General features: G+C 42.9%; 1 protein-coding gene across 2 annotated transcripts in view; it reads left to right on the top strand.

Moving 5' to 3' along the window:
• The first annotated feature begins 5,554 nt into the window (after positions 1-5,554).
• The window catches only part of LOC123024576 (holocytochrome c-type synthase), a 13,834-nt gene continuing 8,549 nt past the window's right edge, over positions 5,555-10,839 (top strand). The window contains exon 1 of one of the 2 annotated variants that reach the window (XM_044432470.1): positions 5,555-5,611. The gene's annotated coding sequence lies outside the window, so the exon portion shown is untranslated. Of the gene's footprint in view, positions 5,612-5,641; positions 5,794-10,839 lie in introns of those variants that run through there. The other variant, XM_044432471.1, reaches the window with a different exon arrangement.

Raw genomic sequence — 10,839 nt, 5'->3', positions numbered from 1 at the left:
CTGTGATTAACAGCTCTCACCTGCGCCGGAGGAGGGGGGCGGAGCAGGGCGCGCCGAGCGCATGCCAGCCAGGTGGTGCCCCGTGGGGCTGGCAGCGTGCCGGTGGTTGTCTTCCAGGCGGCGCAGCAGCGGCAGGTCTTCCCAGGCGGTGGGGGTGAGCAGTCCGTCTCTCCGTGTGGCTGGCGGGTTAAAGCCCACGGCTCCTCCTCCTCCGCACGCCTCCCCCTGAGTGGCACAGCTCTCACCTGCGCCGGGGGGGGGCAGAGCAGGGTGCGCCGAGCGCATGCCAGCCAGGTGGTACCACGTGGTGCAGGCGGCCGGCAGCATCACGGGCATTGGGCACACACACATTCGCTCTAAAAGACGCACAGACATTTCCCCTTACTTTTGGCGGGGGGGGGGAGTGCGTCTTATTGAGCGAAAAATACGGTACTTAACAATGATTGGACAAGCAGAAAGACACCCATCAATTTTGTAACATGAAAATCTTACTTTCTATTACTGATAAAAAGGGTTTATCTCTCTGCTGAGGGGTCTCTCTGCTCTTCTGCAGATCAGAACTGCTTAAAGCCACTCTTTGTATTGAGGCCTCAGCACTGTTACAACAAGTTCAAGCACAGGGAACCAGAAATGTTGTATCAATGTGATACTTCCAGGGGAAGATAATTGAAGGAAGGTTTAGAATTTGTAGCCTTTCGAAGTGATTTGGATAAAATCAAGTACTTGCTCTCTAGCATGGTTAGGTCTGTTCTGTTTTATACTGCCAAATCTGTGGTGCAAGATTCCCAATTTAGGCTAGCCTGTTTTGGTTTAAGCATTTTTCCTCTTTTGCATGATCTCTATATTATGAGTGTTCAATTTGTTTGGACGTAAATTTCTTTTTTTTTTTTTTACGATAATCTGTAATTGTTTGCTGAAGGGCACCATCCAATGCAGCCTGAATGCAAACTGAATGCAGCAGCACAGTGGCTTGCCAGGTTCTTGATAATTTCCTCCCACTTTCCACTTTAACTGGATTCCTGGAGGTCTGCCAAATATGGCCAATAGACTGTGGCTTGATTTACCTTATGGTCCATTGTATAGGCCTAAGTGTGCAAAGTGTTCCTAATTTTTATTTAGCTTGTTGTACGTGTCACAGCACTCTGTTATTCCACAGATTCGGTGTTGAACATTCAAGAATCTTTCTCCACAGCTACTTGCCTGTTGGTAAATTGATGCATGACTTCAGCAAAACTCCTGTACCTTGCCAAGACTTCTAGGAAGTTTTGTGGCACATACTTGGCTTCCATGAGATGCTAGCTGAGCCATCAACACTCCATGCATGAATTGAGAGGCTAACCTACAGCATTGCCAGCACCCTTTGGCTGTGCATTGTAGGGAAGGATCAGTAGTACTGGGGAGTCGATGGCATATTAGAAACATAGAAACAGAGTGAGTCAGAAGGGGACTCCCGGGCCATCTAGTCTGACCTCCAGCACCAGCCGGCTCTGCTCACGACATGCCCACCATGTGCACGTCCAGCCTATCCTTGAACACCCACACCGATGGGGCCTCAACGACCTCTCGTGGAAGCCCATTCCACACCCTCGGGGTCCTGACTGTCAGGAAGTGATTCCTGGCATCCAAATGGAACTTTGGCTCCCTGAGCTTTGCTCCGCTGGAGCGCGTCCTGCCTTCCTCTGCAGGGGAGAACAGGTCTCTACCCGTCTCCATGTGACATCCCCTCACATACCTGTATGTCGCCAACAGATCCCCTTTGAGTCTCCTCTTCTCCAGGCTGAAGAGACCCAGTTCCCTCAGTCTCGCCTCATACCCCATCCCCTGCAAACCGGCCACCAACCTTGTGGCCCTGCGCTGCACTGAGTCTAACCTGGCTATATCCTTTCAGTAATGAGGGGCCCAAAACTGAGCACAATACTCCAGTTGCAGACACACCAGAGTCGTATAGAGTGGTAGTAATACCTCTCTCGATCTAGAAGCCACACTTCTGGCTATGCATCCAAGGGTGGTGTTCGCCCTCTTGACCACCGCATCACACTGCTGACTCATGTTTAGCCTGCAGTCAACCAGCACCCCGAGGTCCCTTTCACAAGTGCTGCTCTCCAGCCACTTGTCACCTAACCTGTACTTATGACACCTATTCCTATGCCCCAAGTGCAAGACCTTGCACTTATCCACATTGAATGCCATCCTGTTGTCTCCTGCCCACTTCCATAGTCTGTCCAGTTCCTTTTGGATCTGGAGTACCTGCTCCTCAGTTGTGGCCACTGCTCCAGTTTTAGTGTCGTCTGCGAATTTGACCAGCAGACTGTTCACCCCTTCTTCCATGTCATTGATGAAAAGATTAAACAGGATTGGCCCCAGGACAGAGCCCTGGGGGACCCCGCTTGTCACTGGCCGCCATCCCGACGATTCCCCACTAATGGTTACCCTCTGCTTTCGGTCAGTCAACCATGCCCTAATCCACCGGGCAGTGCTTTGGTGTATCCCAAAACTCCTCAATTTCTCCACCAGGATATCATGGGGCACTTGGTCAAAGGCCTTGCTGAAAGCCAGGTATACCACCTCCACTGCATCCCCTCCATCTAGCCATCTCGAAACCTTGCCACAGAATTCCCCAAGGTTTGTCTAGCAGGACCTGTCATTTCAAGTGTCTTAGAAACAGAATAGCGTCATGCATATCTATGTTTTTGCTGACCTTTGAATTGGCTTGGTAAATATATTGCCCTAATATAGAACTGTTGTTTGTATTAAAAACAGACATGTTTGAACAGTAACAAATGTAAGTCTACCATATGTTAGATATTTTTACAGTCTTTCTGATCACTTAGAATTTGCATTTGGTGCAAGCAAAGTTCTCCGATAAAATGATTACCCATCATTCTAATAGTTCATACCTTGGAGTTCTCTGTGTTGAAGGCATTGTTATCTATTCTTCTTAGTGCATTCAATAAATGGACACCATATTTGGTGGTATAGAAACAATATTGAGAATAATAGGAACATTCCATTCCAGGTGTCAATTTCCCTTGGCCTCTTTGTGCCTGAAGCTGTTTAGTGAATTTTACCATTCTAGTGCAAGGTCCCAGATTTTCTGTTTTCATATGGTAAGGGACAGTTCACTTGCTAATTTCTGCTTTGCAAGTATAGCCAATGTGCTGCTGTCCAGAAAAAATTGAGGAGCTCTTTATGCCTTGAGTATTAGAGTCTGTATAAAGAGACAGCAGTCCCAGTTTTGCAAAATAGTGCTGTATCTTTTGTGACCTCACAAGTGAAAAAGGCAAATGTGGAGGGTTTAACCCAGCACACTAATAGTGGCATTTTGATTGTTTTCCTTTGAAATATTTTTTCTTGTAAGTCAATTAGTTCATTCTTTGTTGCTTATAGCTACTATAAAGCATGCTTCATATTGTAGTCTTGTGCCATATTATTAGCCAACACTAGTAAATTACCACAAGTTGATGGAGATTATATTCTTTCAGTGCCTGATAGGTCACAAAATGAATAAATTCCATATGTGAAAGGCTATCCTTCTGTGTTGCTTGCTGACTGTTTATTCTCTCATTTACCATTCTGGAGTTGAGATCTGCATTGCAGCATTTAATAAGCTACTCACTCTTTTTCATCGTTTCCAGCTACAGAAATGCTACTCTGTTTCTATTGATGTTTAAAGATTTCATTATTGTAAGATTTAATTATTTTGTAAATCAAAGTACTTTGTGAGCCAAAGTAAAAAGGGATTCAAAAACAAATACAAAGTAGTTAGAGAGTGCTTTACTGGTTCACAATCAAGTGCTTTTGCAGGCAATATTACTGCCTGAGCACCTATGCGCAAACACCACATACACGCACACCCTTCAGATATTTTGGGCTTTGTATGGAATTTCCAGAACAAACAGAGCACAGGATAATTGTTTACTGCTGCAAGCTTCATTTTCACCACATGCCAGCAGCCAAATTTGTCAGGATGATAGGAATGTAAAGGTGGCTTTGTGGGTGTTTTGTTTTGCCAGTAAACAAAACACATGTGGGACCTCATCTCTCTTCCCCTAGTGAAGCTTCTTGGTCCTGTTTAAAGGTCTGGGCATTTTATTTTAACACAAAAAACTATCTTTTAAATTCCAGAATTGATAATGCTTCAATTGACTTGACTTCTGGTGCTGTCTTGGTACCCAAGACAATAACCAATGAGGTGCTATTTTCTGCACCATTTCTGTCTTTTTGTCCATCACTTGTGCAACAGAGGGCAGGGGAGCAACCTGAAATGTTGGTGTAAAGAACAGGGTTGAGCATGCATAATGGCACTCAACAAAATTCCCCCCTTACAAAAATGAGCTGTTCTGTTAGGGCTTTCATCAAAATTACTAATTTGCAGTCAGGCAAGCAGCGAGGTCTGTTCATGTAATGGAATTTGTAGGGCTGGCCTTGCCCTATGCATGGATGGGCAGGATTAGATACTATTCAGAATACGATTATTGTTAATGATGTGTAATTTTTTAAAAAATAATATTTAATCCAGCAAACTTTAGGCAAAAATAGCCTTTCTATTAGTGCTGAAAATTCTATCAGTCTAAATTGTGTCCATTTCAGTTCAGTTACTTGAAAAGATAATTCTTGTCGATTTTCTTAGGACTGGTGGAGTTGTTAAACCTGAAGTGCCATCTGTCCCACCAGTGTATTTGAAGAATGAGGTTTTAGCCACATCTGGAAAATGTGTGGAGAAAATGGATCTTTTAAAAACAAAATTAGCAATAGTAATTATAGCAATCAGGAATAATGTCAAAATGATATTGGCATTAAAGCATAATCAACATCTACCAGTAAAGGTTTCCGTGATCTCACTGAAACTGATATGACTTTATCTCTAGATGAGAATAAACAGAATTTCTCAAAATGCCGCTGTGAAGACATCTTAAAAAATGGTGAGGAGCTGAAAAGGTACTGCCATGTTTGTTGTAAGAATATTAGCAGCTAGTACTTGCATCTGCTGCAAAACATTTGCAAGTGTGCCTCCACCGGCGCCCTTCCCTCACTTGAGGGTCCCGGGACCAATGACGGGCCTTTACTGAGTGACATTCGGAAACAGGATGCAAAGTTCCTCCTTCCCCTGCCCAACAAAAGAGCAAGGTCGCCCAGCATTTCACTGCATGCTGCCAGCGGGTGGAATCAAAAAGCAGATTTAGACTGAGCAAGTGCATTGCCGCAGGACATCAGCACATTATAATCCCAGAAATTCAGAACTGGAGAGGCCTTCTCAGACGCCAGTTGGGTGTTCCGCTGTTCCTGGTGGCACACAATTTAGCGTTACGGCGAGTGTTACACTTGTGCAGCTGCTCAGCAGGCATAGCAAGGAGCGCGCAGCGCGCGAGGCCGTAACAGCAGAAAGCGACCCTCGCCGTTGCCGTGGTAACAGGCGGCAACGGCTTTTCCTGGCCCCGCCCTCGGCCCCTCCCCTCCCCTCCCCTCCCCTCGCGAATCCTCCTTCCAGCCTTTCGTTCCTTCCGCGGATTGTTTTGGCTCCGCCCGCGGGCAGAGCGTCGCTTCTCGCGAGAGGCGGCGGGGCGGGACGGTGAGCCACATGGTGACCGGGCCGAGGGAGGCGGCAGTGGAGGTAAGTGGCCGTTCTTCGCGGAGGGCTGGGGTGGCGCTCGCGCGCGTTCGGACCGTTAAATGGCGCAGCTGACCGTTGGGACTCTGCGAGACCCTGTCTGTGGCGAGGTGTCCTTCCGCCGCTGCGGGTCGGGAGGCTGGGCGGAGGGTCAAGATTTAGTTCTCTGTGCAAAGAAGATGCCCGTGAGTTGGAATGGTGGCCAGTAAAATTCCCCACTCCATTTTGAAGCTCCTGGGCTAGTGACCTTGGGTGAAGCTGATTGGAGTTGTAGCCCACTACGTCCGAAGGGTGCCCGATTGAGGACGGCTGTTTTATACAGACTTGAGGGGAAGTTTGTTTCTTATTTATTGTTAAATCAAATGGGCCTGACAGCTGTTAAGTAACAATGGGAATCTGTAAAAGGTCACTAGCCCATCAGCCAGTCGTGCTCGCCCAGAGAAATTGATGTGAAGATCTAACGTTAGCGGGAAGCACCACTGCTGCCCAGACTTCATGACTGCAGGAGTGGGATTAAAAAGGAATACAATATGCTCATGAAATAAAAGGAATGTGTATGTGTCAGGTGGGAAATTTTCACTGTGCGTGCCATACAGCTGTTTAAAAAGTGTGCGTATATTATGATCCAGCTATTCTGCAAGGTGGTTCTGGACAGACACTGCAAAGGCAGAAAATCAGTGGTTCTAAATCCTTGTACTGAACTATAATGAGGAGACATGCTTATGCATGTTTTGACAGAAAAAGTCCTACAGTTCCCAGCATTTCCCTGTCAACCATATTAACTGGGGCATGCTGGGAGTTGTAGTAACATTTTCTGTCCAAACATGCACAGACTTGTGCCATAATAAGATGAAGAACCAATCTTTTGAAGATTTGGTACAGACACACCAAAAGTTGCTGTTTAAAGTGTGCTGCCTTATGGAATTGACATGGTCAGGGGTTGTCTGTACGTGCTTGGGTGGTGTTAAATTAGCTGCATGGGGACGCTTTCCTTCACATGGTGTTCTGTAGCTTTATTAGACTATAGCTTCCATCACCCCAGCTGATTTTGGGTCTGCTGGCTGGGAGTAAATGTAGCAGTAGTCCAACACATCTGAAAGCTGCCAGGTTAAGGAAGGGTAATTTTTACAGGGGAAAAAAACCTAAAAATTGCCCTGTTAATTTCCTCTAATTTTTGAGGTTCATTATTCTTAAATGTTGAATTGGGATGTGTCATACATGTGAGTCTGCAAAACAGGCTATTCCTCAAGGTGACTGCTAGGATAGAAAATTGAAACTTTTCTCCCCTTCCCTAGTATTTAAATTTAATAAGGGAACAGTTCTCTGCATGTTTAATAGGAAAGAGTTCTGCAACTCCAATATTCTGTGGGCAGTGGTTGGCTGGGAAATGCTGTAGGGGTTTTATGCCTGTGTAAACAGGCAGTGGGTTGCACATTTAATGTTTGGTCTTCTACTTCTGTGCAACTAGGATGCATAGGATTCTCCCCAATTGGAAAATAGTTGTCACAGGAGCTGCAAGTGACCAGAGCTTGACTTTTTCACATTTTACAAAACTCCTGCCTGAGAGTTTAAGATCAATCAATTGCAATCATCACCTCATTACTTTCTGCTTATGTCATAAACGCTTTCTGCTTATGTCAGAAATTTTCTGAGGTCAGAAGTAGCCCTAACATTTTTTTTTATTGCATTTGGAGTTTGTTTCTTTCTTTAGGTTTTTTAGAGCTTATACATTTTTGGTACAAATAACAAAAACTGAACATAAGCAACAAATAACAAATTGGAGTCAAATAAAAGGTATACAAAAGTAACTAATCTTAGGCAATAGAATGGGAAAATCATTAGGGGCATATAACATCATCCAATCTGATAAAGCTATTTACAGTCAGTAAGTCTTTGTCAAATTATCCAAATAAATCTTGGCAAAGTCACCCATGAGCAACTGGACGTGAAGTGATTTCTCTATGTTGCATTGTAAACTCAATAAATTTGTACCATATGGAATAAAACTCAATAAACTTGTACCATATGGAATACAAGTCTGTGGTCCTTTCTACTTTAATGTCTTTAGGCTGTGTTTCCATTAGCACTAAAGTTGAAACTTGAGCACTCCATTGTACCAGTTATTTTTGGCTCCAATTTCTAGTTTAGCAACCACTCCTAAAAGGAAGTTAACAGTACATTGTACTGGGGATGGTGTGATTTTTTTCATGTTACCAATTCAACCTCTTTAAACAACTGCAGCCAAAATATATGCATCTTGGTTCTACATATGTAAGATCCTGTCCCTAAATGTTGGCTCTAACATAAAGGACAACAATTTTCAGGTATCTTCTTTGCCTTCTAAAGAGTGAGATATCACCTGTGTATGACCTGTACATAATTTTCCATTACTCTAGATAAAATATATTTAAAGAGTGGTCCAAATAACCTTTTATCCTGCTTGTGTATACTGTATGCACAAAATCATGTTCCCAGGTTATCTTAGTTTTGATTTTTCAAACTACTTTCATGATTATTATGTGTGCTTTGGAGACCAGGCTCTTCATACTTTCTTCACAATCAACAATCAGCATTTTCAGTCGTGTATAGGATGCATAATCTGAGACTTAATCTATAGACTGGATGTGAAGATTTTGATTAATTAATAACTAAGGATCCCTTTTAGTTTGAATTTCTAACAGTGATATGGCGTGGAAATTTTTCAGGGCTATATTTTCTGTAGAAATTTTTCAATATTATGTATATCGGCATTTATCCATAGTTCTCTAGACTGGTGAACTGCAGGCATGTTAGATGGACTAAATACAGTCTTACCTTGGCTCATGAATGCCTCAGTTCACAACCAAATTGGGTCGTGAATTTCATAAACATTTTTACTCAGGTCACGAACTTCGCATTGGGTGGCGACTGCGATCCTGGCCATCTCCCCACCCTCCCCAAGTGGGGAGATGACTGCGATCATGTTGGGGATGGTGGGGGCGGATGGACGAGATCACGCCTGTCTTTCCTGCATGAGCATGTCCGTGATTGTGCCCGGCCTTCCTGCACGAGCGCAACTGCAATCTCGGGGGTGGGGGGAGGTGGCTGCAATCTTTGTTCTCTGTCACTTTGCTTCACGTCTTTCTGATTTTAAAAAATAGTTACAGAATGGATTAACCTTATTTACACTCAACCTTATGAGGAAATGTAACTTGGCTTACAACCAATTTGGTGCACAACCAGAGTCCTGGAACGGATTAAGTTCGTGAGCCAAGGTACCACTGTATAGGATACAAACGTCTGTATTTTTCTATGGCAAGCATTGACATATTCTAGTGCTCAGTTGCCCATGGGGGAAATGAAAAATAAGGTATGACAAACCCTTCCTCTGCACAATGCAGTTAGCTCCTGGTGGGGCCTGGACCAGACTTATAAATGGTTTATTTGCCCTGTGTTGCTAACATTCTTTAGTATCAAACTGAAGAAAAACAAAATGTCTTTCAAATACTGTCTTTCACTTAAAGACATAGGAAGAGCCGTGCTTGATCAGGCATGTAGTAGACCAAGGATTCATCCAGTACAACATTCTGTTCACACACTGGTCAACCAGTTGCCCATGCAATCCCAAAGCATCCTCTTGCCCACGTTCCCCTAGCCTATATCTATAGATTCACACCCATCCTTCAGTGAAATAGGGCGTTCAACTTATTGTTCAGAATTTTTGCATCTTGAAATGGAACCAGTAAGCAGTGGAGAGAGTGAGCAAAGCTGAAGGTGTTGTTATTAGCTCTCTTTGAATTTATATCCTAAAAGCACTGTTCTTTCAGATTTAATCATTTTATTAAAGACCAACATAAGCAATTATATGCTCTGGTCTTTATATTTTTACATTCCAGTAAAATATTTTAATAAAGCTTTGAATATTTGTGAATAAATCTTTTGAACTATATTGGGTGGTTAATTCCCCCCATACAATATTTCTGTTCAAATATTTTGTAGCTATGGGGAAAACTTACATATTTATACTTCTCATGAAATTGACATGGATTTCATTTTTTAGTTCTGTTTACTAAGTATGAATTATTTTGTCTGCTTACTGAGGGAGAATGTAAAACTGAGACAAACATGCTAAACAGGATATTATTTAGAGCACTGGAAAAATGTTCAGTTCTACTTTTTCTGAAAAACCTGTATCATTGGTTTCTGATATGTGTGACAAGTAGCCCAAAATGTGTATACTTGCATCTGGTGATTCCTACTATTATTACATAATTTAATATATGTATATGCTTGCATTTCTTCAGTATAGCTTAAAGCAGCTAACAATATATTAAAGCAATCTTAAGCAAAAGTAAACTAAAAGCACTAAACACTTAAAAATCACAGTAAAATGCACAAATAGCCATTAAAATTGTAATTGGACAGCTTCTGGAAATTGAAAGTGATTTAACTGAAAGAACAACTATTCCCAAAGTCATTACTTGATGGAAGGCCATATCTGTCCTATATACTAAGAATTAAAGGTAGAATTCTTTCATCAGCAGATGGCAGACTTAAGCCGCACTAACTTTTGCAGAGGGGATTAAACAAGTCCCTAACTTTCCTTGAGAATCAAATCTAAAAAGAAAAGCTTATTTCATAGTAGTACCTTCATGCTGGTACCAATGGTAGCTACTTATTTGAATCTCCATGATTTTAGTGATGACTGGTGAATATTTGATATCTGTTACAAAACTTATTTTTTATTTTTTTAAGTAGAAGTGATATAGTTCTAAGGCTCCTAGATCAATAGCACATTGTATTCATTGAAACGTTGGAGATGCATGCCTGTATTATGCAAAAATGTGGAGGTGGAGGGTTAGTTTACAACATTCTAACAGTCCTAACTTGCCCTATTTGGAGTGATAATATGTTTTTTACCCCTATAAACAGTTACAGAATATTTCAAAGGCAGCTTTTTGACTTTCCCCCATCCAGATAAATTAAAGTTGCAGTTACAGTGGTATCTTGGCTCACAAATGCCTTGGTTCATGAACAAATTGGGTCACTAACAAAAATTTCATTAAAATTTTGACGTGGGTCACGAACTCCACATTGGGTGGCAACCAAGATCGCAGCCATCTCCCCCCCCCCCCCGAGTTGAGAGAGAGCCATGATTGCAGTTGCTTTCGTGCAGGGAAGGCGTGCATGATGACAGGTGCGCTCCTGCAGGAAAGACCGGCACAATCTCGGCCATCTCCCCCCCCCCCCCC

This window comes from Varanus komodoensis, unplaced genomic scaffold, assembly GCF_004798865.1.
Source record: "Varanus komodoensis strain SLA01 unplaced genomic scaffold, ASM479886v1 scaffold24, whole genome shotgun sequence".
Classification (NCBI taxonomy): domain Eukaryota; kingdom Metazoa; phylum Chordata; class Lepidosauria; order Squamata; family Varanidae; genus Varanus; species Varanus komodoensis.
The sequence above is the reverse complement of the archived record's forward strand: the minus strand, read 5'-3'. Positions and strand labels throughout refer to the sequence as shown.